Raw genomic sequence first — 9,651 nt, forward strand, 5'->3', positions numbered from 1 at the left:
TGTGGAGGTGTTCTTCGGCGTCTCGACCCGTTATGAGAATGTCATCTTGGAATACGATTGTTCCAGGAATGGATTTGAGCAAGCTTTTCATGTTTCTCTGAAAGATGGCTGCTGCCGACCGAATGCCAAACGGACACCTGTTATAGATAAATAATCCCTTGTGCGTCGTGATGGTGGTCAGAAGCTTGGATTCTTCAGCCAGTTCCTGAGTCATGTAGGCCGAAGTGAGGTCCAACTTCGTGAACAGCTTACCACCTGCCAGCAAAAAGGTCCTCTGCTCTCGGAAGCGGGTATTGGTCTTGCAGCGATACTCGGTTGGTGGTGGCTTTGTAGTCGCCACAAATCCTAACCAAGCCATCTGCTTTGAGGACAGGAATGATGGGACTTGCCCAGTCGCTGAATTCAACTGCCGAAATTATGCCCTCTCTGAGCAGCCTGTCCAGTTCACATTCAATTTTATCACGCATCACATACAGCATCACTCTGGCTTTGTGGTGCACTGGTCTGGAGTCCGGAGTGATGAATATCACTACTTTCGTGCCCTTGAACGTTCCGACACCAGGTTGAAACAGTGACCTGAATTTTTGCAGGACCTGTGAGCATGAACTTCGCTCCACGGATGAAATGGCGTGCACATCCCCCCATTTCCAATTTATCTCAGCTAGCCAACTCCTCCCCAAAAGCGCGGGCCATTTCCCGGAACAATCCAGAGTGGCAGCCGGTTCTGTGATCCATTATGCTTTACCACCAAGTTTGCACTGCCCAGCACTGGGATGATCTCTTTGGTGTACGTCCGTAGCTGCGTCTCAATGCGTTCCAGTTTGGGCCTGCTATTTCTGTGTGGCCCGCTCATGAGTGACTGGCTAGCTCCTGTAGGGAGGACGAAAACCCCTCATTTTACCCAGAAGAAAAGGAGCTGTGGGATCTGCCTGTGCTGCAATAAAACAGAAGGCCAGTGTCCTGGAAGGAACAGAGAACCCAGATCCAGGCGTGGGTTGCGACTGAGACAATGTGGCCTTGGCAGAGCAGTGATTGGATGGGGGAGGACACCGGAGGGCCAATGGTGGGACAGAGTTAGCCCAAAGCAAGGGGCTTCAAGCCAATGGAAGAGCACTTGCTCGAAAACTGTGGGACTGACTCATCACCATTATCAGGCTATTGTCTTCCCCATGTTTACACCATTATGCAGACCTTCAGAAAACTAGGGAACCCAAAACAAACCGAGGGCCTACACAATGGCTACAGGAGGCCCACATCCTGCCAACCCAATCAACACCTACTCAACCCTTGAGTAGGTTAACATCTGAATGGTCAGGGGAAAAAACCCACGAAATCTAACACTGCTGCATTTTTCAAAATCACAAAGCCCACCAATGGGAAGGATCAATTTCAGCATGAGAGGCGGACTGGATATCTGGCTATAAGAAGGGTGTTCTGACCCAGTGTGTGTGCGTGTTCTGCTCTCGTGATCCAGCAACCAGCAAGCCTCTCGGCACAGAAGAAAGACCAGTGTCCGAAGACACCAAAGACAGAAGAAACAAACCACCAGACTGCAAAAGGCACAGTAGTGAGTACTACCTCTGGTCCCCAGAACTTCCAACTCAGTTAGGTCAGGAAAGGTGGGAGGTTGGGCATTGTACTGCTAATACTTGTGTAAAATTTTCGTTGTGTCCGTTTAGTGGGATTTAGGGGGATTGTTTTGATGGTGTATTGCTGTTTGTTGAGATACACCTTGTCAAATAAATTGGAAGCTTAAAGTTCCTCTTGGGGTCGCCTCGTCTCAGTTCTGTTGTATTACATCTCCTGATCATGAGTCTTGTGTCAGAACAGTGTAAGGGAAGCCAGGAGCGCCTCGAAAACGCTCAAATGTGTGCCACAGGCTAGGGAAGAAGGGGTTCGGAGTGTTTGACACTCACAGGTGCCTCACAGGCTAGTCATAAGCTGTGGGGACGCACGAGTCTCAAAATCCCCTTCATAAGCTGTGGACACAGTCTCTCCAGGAGTGCTCTTGCAGCACTCAGGGTACCTCACAGGCCAGGCATAAGCTGTGAGGGCAGAAGCCCAGAGAGAGACACCCAAGGCACAACACTCCCCAGAACCCCTTACACTCCCGTATCCAGCTCCATGTGCACCGGGATGCCATTCAGTAAGACCTTCATCATTATGGGTGGCGTTTTAGTGTATGAGCTGTGGACGTCAGCCACATGAACCCACTGAACTTCAGCATCTATGGCTTTACCCCAGGCCTTATCCTGCATTGCAGACCCCTCGGCTGGTTCCTCTGTCTCACAGATTAGCCTCGCTACAGCCTTTTTGCACATCCTGGCCAAGTGTCCACTGACATTACAAATCCTACAGGTATATTGCTGGAACCTGCAGCTTCTCGCAGTGTGTCTACCCCCGCACATCCAGCATGAACTGAGATTGAGATTGCTGTTAACAAAAGGACTATTACCAGGCATTCCTCTCTGATTGCCCATTTGGCTGTTTCTAAGCACTCTGATGGTGGGTGTTAATGGTCCCATCGCTGGACGCATTGTTCCTCAAGATGGCGTGAATTGCCAATCCCTTTTCCATTGTCCTTGTTGCGGGCCCACCCTAGAGCCTGTTGCTGCCTGGGCAGTTTTGAAATGCCCTTGCCTGCCTGCGGGGTCCTGAGCTGCATTCACCATGTTAACTCCCTGGTCCATCGCCACGTTTGGACCAGGGCTGCGCGCGTAAATTAACTTGGTCTCCTCTTCCACTGCCATAAAGGTCTTAGCTATCAACGCCGCCACTTCTAAAGTCAAGTCCTTAGTCTTTATGAGCTTCCTGAAAATGCCAGCATGATTAATGCCCTCAATGAAAAAGTCCCTTAACATCTCCCCCCTGCAGGCATCGGAGAACTTACAGAGACTGGCCAAACGGCGCAGTTCCGCCATGAAGTCCGAGACGTTTTGTCCCTCCTGATGCCGGTGAGAGTAGAACCGGTGCCAGGCCATGTGTACGCTACTCGCCGGCTTGAGATGCTCACTGATCAGCTGGCTGAGCTCTTCAAAAGACTTGTCCGCCGGCTTTTGGGTGCGAGCAGGTCTTTCATCAGTACATACGTCTGTGGTCCGCAGCTGGTCAGTAGATGCGCCCTCCGCTTGTCAGCCGCTGTCTCTTCCAGCCAGTCCTTTGTGACAAAGCTCTGCTGGAGTCTTTCCATGAAGTCGTCCCAGCCCTCACCCACACAGTAACGTTCCTCTGTGACACCGGTGGCCATCCTCGGGGTTCGGTGATTCCCGTTTCTCGTCGCCAAATGTAGTGTCCCTGCACCTTGTTAAAAACTCACACGAGGCATGGATATATTAGACATGGTCACTCTGTGACCTTAACCTTTATTGCCAGAACCAAGGAGTGTGGACCCTGGGTGGGACTTCCCCTTTTATACCTGGAAACACAGGTGAGGAGTGTCTCCTGCAAGTTCACCCGCTGTGGTCAGGGTGTGCATTTCTAGGGTACAGGTACAGTGTACATGAGTTACAGTTACATGACTGTCATTACAAGATGGTTAAACACATGACAATAATGACCAGATAATCTGTTTTTGTTATGTTGATTGAGGGCTAAATATTGGCCAGGACACCGGGCATAACTCTCCTGCTCTTCTTCGATATAGTGCCATGGGATCTTTTATGTCTACCCAAGAGGGCAGACGGGGCCTCGGTTTAACGTCTCATGTGAAAGACGGCATCTCCCTCAGCACTGCACTGGAGTGTCATCCTAGATTTGTGTGTTCAAGTCCCTGGAGTGGGACTATGAACCCACAACCTTCTGACTCAGAGGCAAGTGTGCTACTCACTGGGCCACAGCAACTATATTTCTAACATCTTACTACATCATAGTTCCCAATTGCCATAACAGTCCATGGTATTCTGATATTCTTCATTTATTGTTAGCACAACAGAGTCAGATCTGGTCATAACCCGGCCTCCCAGGTTCCCCGACCACCTCAGAACTCCCTCCCCTCCCAAGCTGCCCTCCTTCTTAAAATCCAGCCCATGGTCTGGGACTGCACTCATATTTAAGGCAGACTGAACTTAAATTAAATGTTACAACTTTATATGGGGGGAGTTAAACTCATGCCCTGTGGGTTTCTAGTCCAGGATACTACACTATTGTACCCTAAGACTATTCCATCATTCATAAAGCCAGTGAATGACATCTATTGAAACAGCATTCGCTATAGGTTTGCTATCATCGCTACTCACAAAATCCCTACACACAGTAGGAATTGGGAACAGCAATCTCGCATATGGAATCCTGCTGAGTACTGGCGATTTGGCAGAACTTACACTGCTATTTTCTATTGTTTTCTATTACTCAGTAGAAAATACCACAAATTTATTCCCTGTGAATAGTTATAGTAACTCATACATGTTTACAATTGAAAGCAAACACTTCCAGTTGAAATCTGCTGGGTCTTTTGAGGTAAGTGTCAGCTGTGGCTCAGTGGCTAGCACACTTGCCTCTGAGTCAGACAGTTGTGGATTTAAGTCCCACTCCAGGAACTTGAGCACATTAAAAATCTAGGCTGACACTCCCTGTGCAGTGCTGAGGGAGTGCTACACTATCAAAGGTGCTGTCTTTGGGATGAGATGTTTAACCTAGAGTTGTCTGCCCTCTCAGGTGGATGTAAAAGATCCCATGGCTCTATTTCAAAGAAGTGGCCTTTCGCCTATAGCTTTGCCTACGGCAGCTTCATGGGACGCTACCGAATTTTTACTCTTGGGCGAAAATGGGTCACTGTGTACGATTGTCATTGCCGGTGCAGCGGCCCGGGATGCTACTCGTAGGAGCAGGGTGCTACTGGTTACCTCCGTCGCTAAACCACCATGGAATTTCGCAAAGTTCATATTGGCATCGCGCCCAATAGCCCTCTGGGGGTGCTAACGGGAGGCGCAAATTCCCTAAATGTTGAGTCAGGGTTGTTAGGAAAGGAAGGGAGAGAAAAAAATAAAAATAAAACTTATCAACCATCAAATTCATTATTTACTAAATTTGATCACAGCAATTTGTGAAAAGGAGGCCATTGCTAAGTGGTCGTACATGTGTAACCAGGTGTCAGGTTGATGATCTGACTCCCTCGCACACTCACACTATGGCTTTACACTCGTTGCTATATACATACAGTTCAGTGCAAATGCTAGTTGAAAAAGTCCTGCAAGCTTCTTACTCAAACTATCTGATGTTAGGAGAGAATTAGATTCCCACTAGCTGACTTCTAACACTGGATGGGAGCAATGAAGTCAGCAGTATAACTCTGCTGGCTATAACTTGCATTCTACAGGTACTTGTTTGAGAATGATATCGTTGTTGTTGCCCCATCGCCATGACCGGACCCCCTCTCCTTTGCCCAATAGGACCAGATCCTGAATCTGATCTGCCTGTATTAAGAAAAGCTTCATCCTTAGCTATTACCAGGCATTGACTTCAAAATCTTTAAAACCATTTTAAAGTCCAATTTGTAACTTTAAAAGCATGTAAAGAACTTTAACACAGTTCCCGATAAGAAGCAAGGTAGAACAAGTCCAGGGAACTATAGACCAGTCAGCTTAACATTGGTGGTAGGAAAAATAATGGGATCCCTACTAAAGGAGAAAATAGAAAAACATCTTGAAACCAAGAATATAATAATGAATAGCCAGCAAGGATTTCAAAAGGGAAAGTCTTGCTTGACCAACCTCATTGAATTCTTTGATGAGGTAGCAGAGGGAGTAGAAAAGGGTAATGCAGTAGATGTAATTTATTTAGATTTTCAAAAGGCGTGACACATAATAGACTAATGAACAAGGCCAGGGCATACAGAGTTGGGACAAGTAGCAGAATGGATAGTTATCTGGCTTCAAGACAGAAAACAGAGAGTAGGGGTAAAGGGTAGCTATTCAGAGTGGCAGAAGGTGGGTAAGTGGTGTTCCACAAAGATCAGTACTGGGTCCCGTTGTTCATAATTTATATTAATGATTTAGACTTTGGAATCAAAAACACAATTTCTAAATTTGCAGATGACACCAGTTGGGGGTGGGGGCAGGGGTGGAATAGCCAATACCGAGCCAACAAATTACAAGAAGACATTACTAAAGTTAAAGAATGGGCTTTTCACTGGCAAATTAATTTCAATACAGATAAGTAGGATGTAGTAAATTTTGGTTAGAAAAATAAGGAGTCCAAATATTACTTTGAAAGTAAGAATCTAAATGGGGTAGAGGAGCAAAGGGATCTGGGGGTACACATACACAAATCTCTGAAAGTAGAGACACAGGTTTATAAGGCCAATAAGTAACAAACCAAGCACTCGGGTTTATTGGTAGAGGGATAGAATTGAAAAGTAGAGAAGTTATGCTAATCTTGTATCGAACCTTGGTTAGACCATATTGGAATACTGTGTACAATTCTGGTCACCATGTTATAAAAAGGATATAGAGGCACTGGAGAGGGTGCAAAAAAGATTTGCAAGTATGAAACCAGAAATGCGAAGGAGAGACGCGGGAGTCGAGAGAGGCAGCGGCCTATAAAAGGCTCAGCAGTCCGGGGAGCGTCGAGAGACGCGGGAGTCGAGAGAGGCAGCTGCCTATAAAAGGCTCAGCAGTCCGGGGAGCATCGAGAGAGGCGGGAGTCGAGAGAGGCAGCGGCCTATAAAAGGCTCAGCAGTCCGGGGAGCGTCGAGAGAGGCGGGAGTCCAGAGAGGCGTGACTTGTGCAGCTCCAGCTGAGAGAAGTCAAAAAGTAGAAAGAAATCAAAAGGTGACGTCACAGCCAACGTGGTAAGTGATTGGCTGCTGATTGGTGAGTAGTTTTTCTTTTTCTTTATTAATCAGTAACTTTTAACATTGTTGTCGGCAATTTAAGTGTATCTAAGGGTTAAGTCATGGCAGGACAGCTCGGTCACGTGATATGCTCCTCCTGTACCATGTGGGAACACGGGGACAACACCAGTGTCCCTGACGACTACATGTGCGGAAAGTGTGTCCACCTCCGGCTACTGACGGTCTGCGTTGCGGAGTTGGAGCTGAAGGTGGATTCACTCTGGAGCATCCACGATGCTGAGAATGACATGAGTATCACGTGTAGCGAGTTGGTCTTACCGCAGGAGAAGGGTCCACAGCCAGCAAGGGAATGGAAGACCAGCAGGAAGAGTAGTGCAAGGAAGGTAGTGCAGGGGTCCCCTGTGGTCATCCCACTGCAAAACAGATACACTGCTTTGAGTGCTGTTGAGGGGGATGACTCATCAGGAGCGGGCAGCAGCAGCCAAGTTCATGGCACCATGGCTGGCTCTGTTGCACAGGAGGGCAGGAAAAAGAGTGGGCGAGCGATAGTGATAGGGGATTCGATTGTAAGGGGAATAGATAGGCGTTTCTGCGGCCGCAACCGAGACTCCAGGATGGTATGTTGCCTCCCTGGTGCAAGGGTCAAGGATGTCTCGGAGCGGGTGCAGGACATTCTAAAAAGGGAGGGAGAACAGCCAGTTGTCGTGGTGCACGTTGGTACCAATGACATAGGTAAAAAAAGGGATGAGTTCCTACGAAATGAATTTAAGGAGCTAGGAGCTAAATTAAAAAGTAGGACCTCAAAAGTAGTAATCTCGGGATTGCTACCAGTGCCACGTGCTAGTCAGAGCAGGAATCGCAGGATAGCTCAGATGAATACGTGGCTTGAGCAATGGTGCAGCAGGGAGGGATTCAAATTCCTGGGGAATTGGAACCGGTTCTGGGGGAGGTGGGACCAGTACAATCCGGACGGTCTGCACCTGAGCAGAATCGGAACCAATGTCCTCGGGGGAGTGTTTGCTCGTGCTGTTGGGGAGGAGTTAAACTAATATGGCAGGGGGATGGGAACCAATGCAGGGAGATAGAGGGAAACAAAAAGGAGGCAAAAACAAAAGACAGAAAGGAGATGAGGAAAAGTGGAGGGCAGAGAAACCCAAGGCAAAGAACAAAAAGGGCCATTGTACAGCAAAATTCTAAAAGGACAGAGGGTGTTAAAAAAACAAGCCTAAAGGCTTTGTGTCTTAATGCAAGGAGTATCCGCAATAAGGTGGATGAATTAACTGTGCAAATAGATGTTAACAAATATGATGTGATTGGGATTATGGAGACGTGGCTCCAGGATGATCAGGGCTGGGAACTCAACATCCAGGGGTATTCAACATTCAGGAAGGATAGAATAAAAGGAAAAGGAGGTGGGGTAGCATTGCTGGTTAAGGAGGAGATTAAGGCAATAGTTAGGAAGGACATTAGCTTGGATGATGTGGAATCTATATGGGTAGAGCTGCAGAACACCAAAGGGCAAAAAACGTTAGTGGGAGTTGTGCACAGACCTCCAAACAGTAGTAGTGATGTTGGGGAGGGCATCAAACATGAAATTAGGGGTGCGTGCAATAAAGGTGCAGCAGTTATAATGGGTGACTTTAATATGCACATAGATTGGGCTAACCAAACTGGAAGCAATACGGTGGAGGAGGATTTTCTGGAGTGCATAAGGGATGGTTTTTTAGACCAATATGTCGAGGAACCAACTAGGGGGGAGGCCATCTTAGACTGGGTGTTATGTAATGAGAGAGGATTAATTAGCAATCGCGTTGTGCGAGGCCCCTTGGGGAAGAGTGACCATAATATGGTGGAATTCTGCATTGGGATGGAGAATGAAACAGTTAATTCAGAGACCATGGTCCAGAACTTAAAGAAGGCTAACTTTGAAGGTATGAGGCGTGAATTGGCTGGGATGGATTGGCGAATGATACTGAAGGGGTTGACTGTGGATGGGCAATGGCAGACATTTAGAGACCGCATGGATGAACTACAACAATTGTACATTCCTGTCTGGCATAAAAATAAAAAAGGGAAGGTGGCTCAACCGTGGTTATCAAGGGAAATCAGGGATAGTATTAAAGCCAAGGAAGTGGCATACAAATTGGCCAGAAATAGCAGCGAACCTGGGGACTGGGAGAAATTTAGAACTCAGCAGAGGAGGACAAAGGGTTTGATTAGGGCAGGGAAAATGGAGTATGAGAAGAAGCTTGCAGGGAACATTAAGACGGATTGCAAAAGTTTCTATAGATATGTAAAGAGAAAAAGGTTAGTAAAGACAAACGTAGGTCCTCTGCAGTCAGAATCAGGGGAAATCATAACGGGGAACAAAGAAATGGCGGACCAATTGAACAAGTACTTTGGTTCGGTATTCACGAAGGAGGACACGAACAACCTCCCGGTTATAAAAGGGGTCGGGGGGGTCTAGTAAGGAGGAGGAACTGAGGGAAATCCTTATTAGCCGGGAAATTGTGTTGGGGAAATTGATGGGATTGAAGGCCGATAAATCCCCAGGGCCTGATGGACTGCATCCCAGAGTACTTAAGGAGGTGGCCTTGGAAATAGTGGATGCGTTGACAGTCATTTTCCAACATTCCATTGACTCTGGATCAGTTCCTATGGAGTGGAGGGTAGCCAATGTAACCCCACTTTTTAAAAAAGGAGGGAGAGAGAAAACAGGGAATTATAGACCGGTCAGCCTGACATCGGTAGTGGGTAAAATGATGGAATCAATTATTAAGGATGTCATAGCAGCGCATTTGGAAAGAGGTGACATGATAGGTCCAAGTCAGCATGGATTTGTGAAAGGGAAATCATGCTTG

The sequence above is a fragment of the Pristiophorus japonicus genome, chromosome 1, assembly GCF_044704955.1.
Source record: "Pristiophorus japonicus isolate sPriJap1 chromosome 1, sPriJap1.hap1, whole genome shotgun sequence".
Classification (NCBI taxonomy): Eukaryota; Metazoa; Chordata; class Chondrichthyes; family Pristiophoridae; genus Pristiophorus; species Pristiophorus japonicus.